The 13,103-nt window shown below is 37.0% G+C and overlaps 1 protein-coding gene across 9 annotated transcripts in view; it reads right to left on the bottom strand.

Annotated features, from left to right (window-relative positions):
• The window catches only part of MPP7 (MAGUK p55 scaffold protein 7), a 147,062-nt gene that overhangs the window by 123,469 nt on the left and 10,490 nt on the right, over positions 1 to 13,103 (bottom strand). For 3 of the 9 annotated variants that reach the window (XM_085564776.1, XM_085564783.1, XM_085564767.1), the window contains exon 1: positions 10,920 to 11,803. The exons of the other annotated variants lie outside the window; for them this stretch is intronic. The gene's annotated coding sequence lies outside the window, so the exon portion shown is untranslated. Of the gene's footprint in view, positions 1 to 10,919; positions 11,804 to 13,103 lie in introns of those variants that run through there. 9 annotated transcript variants of the gene reach the window in all.

Here is a 13,103-nt window from a genome sequence, read left to right as displayed (position 1 = left end):
TTTTTAATGATCTGAGTGTATGAGAGAGAAAACCGTGACCTGTTGTGAGTTTCCATTCAAGCTATAGTTTCCGTATTTTAATACCAACAGTGGAAGCCTGAATTCTCTAAAGAGGAAGGGAACATACTTGTTCACTCCTGGGTTCAAAGATGCACATGAAAACACTTTGTTTCCCAGTCATTTGCTGATATTAAGTAAAAAAATATTGTCAGCCTCTCTGAGCAGAGTGAAATTATCCACATTCTTAAAATGCTTTCAAAGTTAACTGCCGGAGAAATAAAAGGCATCACTTCTAGTTTCACAAGCAGGCAGATCAGTTTACATCCTAAAGATGGGATCAGACTACTTATATAAACATGTCACAGAAACACCTATATACCTACTGAAAAACAATTCCTAAAATAATTGTATCATGTTCCTGTTTAAAGTAATTCTATATTACATTTTTTTTTGTTTTAAATAATTCTCGAAAAACATCACAAAAAAGAACAAATATCTTGCCACTTTGCACTCCCCCCCCCCCAAAAAAAAATAACACTTCCCAGTTACCAAAATATCTGGTATGAACAGAATCACTGTATGTCTTCTGCTGCTGCATTCAACCGCATTCATATGTTCCACTGCATTTTTATTTCATTTTGAAGATAGAGTAGAATGAAAAAAGAATTTATGGCTACACTGCATTGAGGACAGGCTGCTCAAAAAGAACTAGATTTTTCTCTCAACACAATGTTTATATCACAGGACAATCTCAAGTACACTCAAAAATAAATAAACATTTTACATGTTGAACAGTCACCCTTATAAAACAGATAGATGTTAATTATTGAAGTCTCCCTTTTTCCTTCTCATTGCTATGCCAGGCATTAAAACACTCTTTTGCTCAATTTGTCTTTAACACAGGCATATCTCAGTACTTTAAGGGCTATAACTTTCCCTAGTACCTTAGAAGCACCTGTCTTAATCTTCTGTATTTCAGATTCTTTAGCAGTTGATAGAAGCACCATAAAATGTTCTGCTGAGATCCTAAAAAGGTACAACTCACCTAATGACCCCACCAGACTTCACTTTCTAAATGCTTTCATCTATGTAGTTTTTAGTTGTATAGGGAGACTCAATTGTCATTTAGAGGTCAAGTTCATTTGTCACAAATCAGTGGTGCTGTAATTGGCCTGTAGGAATGAAAATTTCTTAAAACAATACTTAAAATATTATTTTAGTGAGTGTAAGACTTCCACACTGTCTCTTTAGGCACTTGCTACCAATCAAGTCTGAACCACAGCTAATAAAACATTAAATTACTGGTCTTGTCTGGGAATCACCTGTCCTGATTCCCATCACATGGCGTGTACAGAAGAAAGGCTAAACAAAACCTTGTCACCCTCTTGCACACTCTACAGCAGTTTTTTCAGTCCTACCAGAACAAATTGGAACCAAGGGATAACAGTCTTTTCCATTCCATTCCATCCCATCCCACATGGAAATGCTTGATCTCAATTGTTCCGTGACCACTTTGATGTGATACTTTATGGAAAAGGAAGTTTAGAAAAATACAACACTTGGGAAAGTAACCAACTTGTATTTTAGTATAAAATTATCAATACCTAGCACTTTCTTTTCAGTCACTTAAGTTTCTACTAATCTAGAATGTACCTGCAATCACTGCCGCCACTACTCTGGCTCTGTTTCGCTGCTTTTTGATCCACTTGTTAATAATGTGCACATGGATGGAAAGTCAGCTTTATGTCCTCAATATGAAAGCAAGTCATTGATAATCTGGTGACCCAAGCCCACCATCTCACACTCCCCCACTGCTGGCAAAGGCAAGACACACACCACCTTCCTGCTCAACAGCCAACTTTGAATAGGAGATTTAAAAAGTAACTAAGGAAATACCCCAAACCACTCAAAACTTAGCCACAGTGACAGCCTGTAAAGTACAGAATCCTGTCTTCAGGAGAGCCAACACTGAAGATGACACAAGTAAAAATCATTTCCTCCCCCACCAATCAGCACAGCATCCATCTGGGTCAGACTGGCTCTGAACTATCATCACTGTTGCAGTGTGTCTGTGGTCCCCGGGGTGTCCCTGGTGGGCCCCCCAAGCTGTGAGCTCGCTGGTAGCAGGCAGCAAGGAGACTCCACACTACTTCTGAGGGTGTTAATTAGATGAGGTCTTATTGGGGGTCCTAGCCCCAGGAAGCAGCATGGTTTCTGAGGGAGAGGGGGGAAGAGGGAGGGAGGGGGAGAGAAGGAGAAGCTAGGGAGAAAAGGGCCAAGAGAGAGAGCCTGGTCTGCCGAGCACACTTAACAGGGAGATTCAAAGTGGGCACTGAGTAAGACTTGGGCCAATGGGATTGCAGACACAGGATACTTTGGGGGAGGATTACAGGCTTGGAATAAACCGTACATTTTCGAGGGGTGAGACAGAGCATACTATTTAACTAAAATGCAACACCACACACTACTAATACTGACAGATTTGTAAAGCTCCTTGTTGAACCCAGTTTTTTGGTTTGACTTTTCACAGTATGTTGTGAAAATAAGTTCTATAACTTATGTCAAGTGTAAAGCATTTTTTACATTGTGTTCAGTACCCCAAATTCTGAAAATCATTAATAAATAATTCCCTATTAATATCCTCCCAGTATCTTTCATGTCCTCCTTCAAGCACCTCTATTTCAAACCAAAATTAGTTTCTTTACTTTTTGTTTGTTTGGGGTTTTTTTTTAATAAAGAAGCCATTTCATTATGTTCTCATGTATCATTACCTCTCTTTTTATTATAGTGGCTAAATAGCCCATAAGATTTAGAATTACATCAGTCCTAGAAACGAAGCAAATGTTTAAGCATTTACAAAATTTTGGTGGGAAGTAATTTTGCCCAGGATTTTGGAAACAGACTGTAGATTTTTTTATTTCTATTCTGTCTGTACAGAAACTCAGAAACATCACAACATTTCAGCAAGTATGCAGGAGGCAGGGCCCAACCTGCCCATACAGAATAACTGGGTCACAGAATCCAACACCCATCTTGTCATGAGACTTGCAGAGGGTGATGGAACAGGGACACATGCTCTGCTTCTGATTACAAAATGCTGCATCTCTTTTGTCTTTCTTGATTACGGAAAAACAATGAATCCACAGCCTCACCACCCTGCTGCACAGTTATCCTGGTCTCTCAATTTTTTAAGCCGAGCATTTTCCTGCCACCCAAACCTCAAAAGTGGACATTTTCTTCATAGTGCAATTCAAAAACAAGCTTTCATAGTAATCTATGTTAAAATAAAACAGTTTTTAAAGCCTAAGATGTGCACATACACATTTTTCTGAGCTTATCCCAGACAAAAGTGAAACAAAACCATTTACAGCAGGATGAGAGATGGCATCACAGTGGCAAGTGCAGGAATTCCAAACTACATATGAAAGTGATCACAAGCAGAAAACCTGTGATGTGAATAACATACAGGTTGTAACAATCAGTCATTAGCTATGAAATAAACATATAAAACCCCCCAGTACTTTAGTATTATGTTTAAGCATAGATGTCTGTTTTCCCTGACACATAGTTGAATATGGCAAAGAAATTCAAGATGTTTACCTGTAGCTTGTGAACACTCTAGAATGCAACAGCCAAGATCATTTATTACAGAAAGCTGTCTCTCCAGAGTACTTTTTATTCATGTCATAACAAGGAAGTTGTTCTTTTGAAACAAACCAAGTTCTGACACACATAAGATCTATCTAACTTAAAACCCTAGAGCTACCATTTGACACTTTCTATAATGTTTCTGTAATGCTTTTCCCAATTAGGAAAGCAGATTTTACTAAGTTCACATATTAAACCACAACTCTCCATCACATAACCAAGTCCTTCAGTTCAGTATCTCCTTACGCTAGTCATTATAAATTGCACATTATAATCACTTTTTAACTAATCTAGAAATAAATGCAATAGTGACAAAAGGGCTAAGAAACACTTTTAAGACAGCAAATTTCTCATGGGAAACAGAGAAAACCAAGAGATAAAGAATTCAGAATACTCATTAAAATGAAAAATGCCTTCTGTAATTACTCAATAGGAAGCTGAATAAGTCTATTCACTGAAATTAGCAAATTGAGTTTGCCTTCTTTTCTCTGAATTCTATTAATAAACAGACATCATGACACAAAATAAATCTGCATACGCACTTGGATCCATTTTCATTCTGTTTGAACTGGAATGTCTTGTCTTTGCCAATTTATTACCAGAGACAGAAACGTGACTATTTCTGCCTTTCTCTACATGCATCTTCTTTCATTTGTCCTACACATTTACCTATGTTCACATTTGTGACCAATTCCTGTATAAATTGGTAGAAGTTTATACCCACTAAAAAGAATCTGGTATTTTTATATGACTGCTCAAAAGCAAATTACAATATTCCTGTGTTTGGTTTTTGTTTTGTTTATTGGGCCTTATATAATCATAGTGTCTAGTACAATCATGTCTTCACTTATTTTCTCTACACCTGATCAACCTGCCTACTTGAAAAAAGCAAGTTAATTTTAATTTGGAAGTTGTTTGTATTGCCAAAGTATTTTCTGTATAAGAAAACATTCAGGCACTTCAGTCCTTCACATTTTAACTAAAACTGCAGCTTGTGACTTTATATCCCAATACAACAGATTTAGGTTGGAAGCATTGTTTATTTGGTCAACAGTTTGAAGATGGCTCTTTCAGAAATTTTACTTGTGATTAAGATCTAATTCGAGGCTAACAAACAACACACCACCCGGTAGAAAGCTAAAAGAATTTTAACTGCAGCTATGAAACTAAGGCATGTCTGCAAGTTCCAGTGCAGGGTTACTTGGAATCCAAAGCACCCGCACGCTCTGCACAGTCAGAACACAACCAGCCAGATCCATGTCTGCTTGGGGACTGCTGCACACACCAGATGCAGAGATTTCCCCTCAGCACCCCACTGCAGAAGACAATTCACCACTAAGCTGGAGTCAAGCTGCCTTCTGGTTTAGGCTACTCTGTGAGAGAACACTTCAAGAAGTGCTCAAGAAGATTTGAAGGGCTGACTGGAGGTGCACCCCTATGTATCAGCAGATCACTGGCGACTTAATGACAGACAGGACAGGAGCAGACAAGGGAAGGACTTTGAAGGGAGGTCTGGTACCCTGTACAGAACTCACCTAGAAAGAGGGATTCTGCAGAATAAAAAAAGAATGACATGATACAATCAACACTCTTGGGAAGACTTTGCAGCAGAATTCTGTTTCAGAGAGAAGCACAACCAGATCCTGTGTATTACAAGAACAGAGAATACACTGCAGCAATTGACAAAAGAGATTATGCCATATTACTCCATAAGAAAGAATATATCCTAAAGATAGTACTACAGGATTTGAAATGACTAAGACTTAAATATAGCCTTGACATAATACTGAATTTGTAAAATATTTTCCTGTTTATGAGCTCAAGTGAGTGACAGAACAATGGTATCATTCACAGAAAATCATGAAAGGACATAAAAGGAATTCTAGAAATGGTAATGACATTATGTTATGAATAGTATTATTCAAGAAAGCAAGCTTTTTAAAATTACAAGTTAAGTGTTTCCAATAATGCACTTGAAAACCAGAAATACTAACAAAATACTTTCCAGTGCAATTTTAACATTTTTTAAAATTTCACAGTATATATTCAGACACTGAAAGCAATGAAAAATTTACTTTACATTTTTGTCATTGATGCAATTGCCATTTTAACTAGTGACACTATGTCAGAATAATTAAAGTGGCAATGTATCAAATCCAGTCTTGAACAAATTATTGTGCAATCTGCATCCCAAATGCACAAAAAGGTGAAATTGCTAATGATGATCCAGAAAAACAACACATTAAACTAAATCTAGGTTTGTGCATAAAAATATAATTATTATTATTACTGCTTTTTAGCTTTTTATTGAGCTTAACAACATGGTAAATAAAAAACAAGGGGTCTTCCCTCTAAACAAACTACAATTAATTACCTTATTTCTTCTGTATCCCAACAGATCAATTAATGCAATGCTTTCATCTCCTATTGTCACTAGTGAGTGAGCAACTGAGAAAATAGGAAGAGGAAGCCTTTCCATTAAAATAATCTTAAAATAGTACTGCTCAAAAATATCTACTCCAATTTTAAAAAAAAGTGTGTGTTGCCTTCAAGTAATGATTTATTGAGGAGAATGCCTCCGTAGCTTCTAAGTTAGGACTGACATTTGAAGAAGACACACCCAGGCACAAGTATATCAAACTGAAGTAAGCCTGGTTTTCCAAGAAGACAAGAAAGGTACTTCTATCATCGCATAAAATCTGCAAGGCAGGTTTTTTCCTACTCCATTAATCCTAATGAAAGCAATGCACATTCACAAGACCTTCTGAAACAATTTTCTTCAACTAAAATCACTAGTTCGCCTGCTCCTTTTCTGATAGTTTCTTTGTTCAGTGCTTTTCTTTATGGATATTAGGAGATGAAAGTACTGAACTGTCATATCAAGGAACAACACCAGCTCTCCCCAGGTAACTCCTCTACAATTAGTCTTCTAGAGAATCTATCATGTTAATCACATTTCTCAGTGCAAGGTAGACATTGCCCAACTTCTTTAAGATCCCGTTGGATCTCTTGGTCCTTGACAATCAGCTACTCCTGCTTTCCCATCCAAGGAGCCACACAACCTTCATTCTGAGCAGCAACAGAGGATTCTCTTCCCCAGTCATCTCCTTGCTGATATCTTAATAAAGGTACTATCATCTTCTTGCCCCCACTTCCTTCTTCCTTCCCACTAGAAACAGACTAGTGCTTAGATTATCATGATCCTTTATCTACCACTCTTAAGACAAATTCAGTTCTAGAGTCCAGAACAGATATTTTTTGCAATACCTTCTCCAGTCTTAAAAAGACATTATTTTGAGACAGTATCCTGAAACAGAAAAACAACTGTGAATCAATAGCCTTATCCTTTATCCATAGCAGTAACAACCACAATGCAGGTGCTCACTGCTTTTAGCAATTTCAGCACTACTGAAAAGCAGACCCTAACCCAGAAAACTCAACCATGTTCACTGGTTGAAGCAGAAAGAAATGTGTTTTAAGTTTCTACTCCAGAGTGCCAGAACAAATGATGGTTGGCTGCACAATGCCTTAATGCCACAATGCCTTAGCCTGATGTTCATGCTTAACATCTGCTATTCTTCAGCTGTCAGACTGAAGAGGAATCACCAATAAGCTACACAACTCTGCTAAAGCTGATTTAAATGCAAATGAGTATCAGACAACATGCAGAGGAATAACAAGCTTCTGAAAAAATACACACATCTTAAAAACAAAAATAATGTTCCAGTGTGTTTCACATTATTCCTCAAAAGCATTTGCACTGAATATCAGCTAATACCAACTCATGAAAGAAGATTTAAGTAAAACGGTGTGTGCTAACATTACAATACTGCTTTCTGAACTTCTAACTAAAACTGAAGTAGAATACCACCACGTGAAATATTTAATAAGGCAGGAAATCTAAATCTAATATCCAATTTTCTTTCACCAAAACCTCTTTATCCTCAACATTACAGTAACTTCATTTATTCTTAATATTAACAGGTGCTGTTTGAATTCAGTGCCAGAGAAGGATAGGACATAAGCATAATATTACATTTGGAAACATGAGTGAAATTTGGCAGAAGCTGACGTGTTGAGGTATCTCAGAGACTGCACATGTGCTCCTTGCTGTGAACTGTGCCAGCTATGAAAACTAAACCACTTTAAGGGAAGATGTCTTGCAGATCAGATGTATAGACTGCTCTTTCTTCATATTCCACACAATACAGTACAAAAATCAATCCCATAATGGCTGTCTGGGCACACAATGTTTCCTTCTGCTTTACAGCCAACCCCAGAAGTGTGCAATCATGCCAGTGTTCAACACGTTTTTTAATGAATTCTGCTTCACAGCATTCAGGAATTGTATTTTTAAAGAAGTCACTCATGCATTAAGGAAACCATTGTCTCACACTGAGAAACACAGAAGATTTAGCAGGTTGGAGCTAAAAATCAGCAGTTAGCATAATTATTTTAATTTCTTTTCATTGAAGAAAGTTCTTCCCATTCTTTTTTCATTTCCAAGCTAAGCAAATCCTTGAGAGCTAAAGTTGACTAAATTTCACTCTATTGCAACACTGCCCAGGTAGAAGCCTAACCTTTGAGGGTTATCACATAGGGAGCCAAAACAACATAGAAAAATGCAAAGAAAAAAATTCTGAATTATTTTGAAGTTTCACAGATATGTTACCATCTTCTAAGGTCTCCCATTCATTGTAATCTTGCCATCCTTAACTGAGCAGAGTAGGAATTTTTTTTTTTGCAGATGTGTTATGTCACCACTTATAAACAAAAAAGAAATTATTTAACTTTGCAAGTAAATTCACACTTGGGTTTTCCAGTATAGCCTGCAAATATAGAAAATATCTTTTATTTCTTTTAAACCATAACGGCTATAAATTCCTGTTTGTTTTCCTGTATCAGGATTCAAAACCAAAATGTCTGTCTTTGAAAAAAAAGGTAGACTTTTTTTTAAAAAAAGGGTAACAGGAGAAAGAAAGAAAAAAAACCACCCCTGAATTGAAACAACTCAAATTTCATGCCCAGAAGGGATATGATCAATGACAGTCATTACTATTCTATTTCATTATTACAGAAACTCAAGTTGTTAAAAAGTTTCTTGGTCAAGCATTAAGTAGAAAACAGTACTCAAACAACTGCTAAAAATATTAAATTAGAATAAAACCAGATTGATTAGATGTTAATTCTCCTGCTCTCCAGTTGCAGACTTTGCTTTCCTGGAAAAGCAAGAAGAATTGAATCTGTGGTTCAAGAGAACACCTGACACAGCAGCCTGCAGGATACTTTGCACAGGACTGCCAAATCCTCCCTGAGAGGAAGGTGACCATGGCACCTGAGGACACTGTCCTAGGGTGGTGCTGGTTAATGGCTGCACTCGATGATCACAGAGGTCTTTTCTAAGCTTAACCATTCCATGATTCTACAATGCAGTCAGAAATACACACTGATGGATTCCAGAGAGTGGGCAAGAAGTGGTAATCTGCAGTCTGGTGGTTAGATCCCCTACCTAGGCATGAACCACTGGCTTACAGCACTCTGGGAAGAGAAAAATATGTAGACTTGAAATCCCCCAGGTTGAGAAGGATCCAGGAACAAGGCATCCTATTTCTTGGACTCCTCATCTAATTAACTGCTAGTCTACTACATATAAGATAGGTACCAAAAGCATCTTTCTAGAAGAAAACCACAGATAGGAATATGGGACTGATTTTCTGATAAATGTCATATGAAGGTCTAAGGTATACCCTGGTTTCCTACCAACCAGCTTCACTCTACCAGTGCTCCAAATTACAGATTTCTAATTCTAACCATGAAATCAGAATCTCATCATCATATGGTCCTTAGATACCTGCCTCCATACTTTCTTAGCCAGGAGCCCAAATGTTATGAGCTGCAGTACTGAACATTACAAAGCTTATGCTCTTTGTCAAAACCTGGGACATAAAACCTTCCACTGCATTTTAAACAGTATTTGCTTTATTTTTTCCAACATAATAGCCTTTAGAATTTTAAGAAAAAAATAGGTCAGGTCTTCCAACTGAAGCTTTTTAAAATTTTTTTTTCTTAAAATTTTGTCACTACATTTTTAAAAGTGTATCTGCCTTTTACACCTTCCATTAATACTTTTTGAATATAAATGTCTGAAGAGAACACTGATTTACACTGAGAGCCTTACAAGTAGCAAGTGTCTATAAATATTAGTCAGAAAAATATTTAAACATAATTCCAGTTTTTGATTCCTTTGTAACAGGTCTGATTTATCTTTGATCACATATTTTAGCAGTAAGTCATTAAATATGCACAAAGAATTTGCACACAGAAAACTGATCTGAGGCCTAAGGAAAAGCACAAAAAACACAAAAAGGAACTCATGCACTTGAAGCAAACAACTGCCTGCCTTTACACATCACTTTGATAAGATTGTCTGTATTCCTAAATCAGATACACCACAAGTCCCTACTGTTTGAACAATCTTACTAATCAAAGACAATTTTCAGAAAGTTTAAAATACAAAATTTTCTATCTGTGTTTCTGTTGGTGAACTGCAATAACAAGGAAGCTACTATTCGCTTTTTTTATCAACAATAGTACAAAGAATAAGACACACCCTTCTCAGAGAACTGGAAAAACCTGCTACGTGAAAGCTGAAAAGTCTCCAACTACCCATTCCTTCATTTTACTCTACTTTCAACAGAACTGAGGAAGGCTGCAAGGACTCAGCCTTAGCCTAACAAAAATAAAGCTGAGCAGAAAAGCAAGGGCTGTATACAAAACCATAATTATATCATTATAAAACAGTAAGAATAATCTGTTTAAAATAAAAGAACAGTCTTGGCACACGATTGTTACCAACTGGTAATGAACTGGTGATGAAAAAAATTAGATTGAACAGTCCAAGCAGCTTCATCATGTTGAGGAATTTAGCACTGGAAGAGGCTTCTAATTAAAATAGTGAAGGGAAAAGGCTCAGCTGCTTTTAAGGCAGACCTCCATATGGCTATGTCTGTATGACATAAAGCCTACAAAAGCATGAAAATAAACTTGATGAATAGGCAGGTCCCTTCCTGTCCCACGTTCCTAAGAGAACAATACCTGTCAAGCAAATAACATCATTCTGATACAAGTCTAAGATATAACCATCTGTCAGGCAATACCCCAGAATAATTACACTACAGAAGCAAAACCAGATATTAATACCACACCAGGACAAAGTTCGCCAAGTATAAACTTCACAGAGTATCTTTTCGTAAATGTCTTAGACTCATTACCTCACTCCTCATAATTTCTTGCTGCCTCTGCAGAAAGCACACCTCTCACGCAGGATCACAAATCTGAAAAAGCTCAGGTTGTTTGTCTCTATGCAACCAGGCACTCCTATGATCTACACCCGAGCATTCTGCGCACACACAGCAGATCATCTTACCCCAAACAATATGACATCTAGTATGTTCAACAGGCCCTTTATTTGCTACAACCCTTACTACCTTCACCTCGGGCAGGAGGAGCCAGAAAGAGCTTTGCAGTTGCAAGGCTCAAATTGCCACTTTTGCCCTCATGTCATTAAACAGAAAAACTACAGCAATTGTGAAGGTGTAAGACAATTAGTTAGATATGAACAGTCACAGAAATAACATATTCTATTAGACTAACTTTTGTAACTTGAAAGAGCAGATAGTGTTTCAGGCATACCAGCCTTTCAGCTTGCTTTACATCCAGAGATACATCCCTATTCCTTGCAAAACTGTGGTAGTTAAACCCATGGAAAGTTTTTCAGAACAATAATAAAACTCTGAGCCATAGAGTTTCTGTAAATTAATTTAAATCTGTATTTTACTTAACTTTATTCTCTTAGCAAAGCACAGAGCATGGTAGCTGCAATACAGTGTTAAAGTCCATTTTCAGTTTGTTTATATCGTATCACAGCATTTTCCTACCATTTCAATTCATCTGCTTATAACAGAATACCAGTGCTTTTTAACGCTGTCATCCAAACAGCATACTCTTTTATTCACTATGAGAGCCTACAGATCTGATTCATAGTTTATTCAAGACATATGACTGCATAATTCGGAGAGGTTTGAAGAAAGTGTGCTGCAAGATATCACAAAAGACCTCCTTAGCCCTGTTGAGAATAAACAGACATTGTACTTGACCTACCTACCTCACCTACCTACCTACCTCAGCAAGCTGGTTCTTAGCAGCAGATGCCAAGCTCAAATGACCACTTTCACCATTTTCACTGCATCTCCACATCAAGTCTTTGATAATTTTTCATCAGGAAGTACCAAAGAGATTTCTGCTTCTTGGCATCTATACAGCCTCCTCATAACCCACCACCTGATCTCCCCTATACCACAAAGTGGGAATATTCACCTCAACTTTAGCTGCATTTCTGTCCATCACATATAGAAAGAGATAAAGTGGATACTGCTACAATAAATTTCAGTTAAATGCTTGTAGATAATTTTGATTATTTTGCCATAGTGTTAGATAGCAAAATACAAAACTATAACAATATCATATATATGACTTCTGACAAATTTTGACATTCAGCAGTCCGATACAAAAGTATATAAACTGGAGAATGAAATCTACTTGAGCTGGTTTTCATTTCTCTAAATATTACAAAATTGTAAGTACACAAATTTCTTGGAGTAGAGTTCATTTTTGCAGAAGCTTACATTAAAGTGGAACAAAGTTACCAAGAATATTTTGCATCACAAAAGGTCTTTCCCTTAAGATAAGCATTAAAAAAGGAAACTGAACTCTTCAGAAACACTGTAAGCACAGAAAAGGAAAAGCTGTCTATGCAAAACTTCGAGCACTCAGAAAATACACAGATGCTAAGAACTGCACACTCAGTATCTCAAAATACTCTTGCTTTGTGTCTTCTGCTTCTTCCAAAGTGCACGCACAAACAATTTGCAGAATTCCCTCTCAGATATTCTGTTTACTCTCCTATATTCAGCCTTGGTGAGTTTACAGGCAGCCTGAATTATTTTGCTATGTCATTGCAATGACAGTAAAGGAATGCTGTGTCCCAAGTAGCACAACTATTTTTTAGTATATTATTTTGAAACAATACTTTCTGAAATACTGTCTTGGAAATATGACTAGGGGAACTCAGGAATAGTTGTTTATGCTAGGCTTCAGATAGCCACAAAAACTTGCAGTTTTTATTGGCAAGGTTCTTCTTTCTTCATTTATATTTAATTCCAAGTTTGTAAAACTGCATAGGTAACTCTGGGAGCTGGTTAAATCCCATGCAAAGTCATAAGCCAAAGACTCTCATGAAAATAGGTCAGATCAGGAACTCTCTGATAAGACATCAGCAAAAGAGAAAGAAATCTGCCTCACATTGACTGCCAGAGCACAGCCCAGTTTATCTACTGGAGGAAACATCTCAGCATCACTTAAGGAACTACTACAAGAATTACAACAGCCTGACAATA

The sequence above is a fragment of the Lonchura striata genome, chromosome 2 (assembly GCF_050655825.1).
Source record: "Lonchura striata isolate lonStrDom1 chromosome 2, ASM5065582v1, whole genome shotgun sequence".
Classification (NCBI taxonomy): domain Eukaryota; kingdom Metazoa; phylum Chordata; class Aves; order Passeriformes; family Estrildidae; genus Lonchura; species Lonchura striata.
This window is presented reverse-complemented; position numbering and strand designations above follow the sequence as displayed.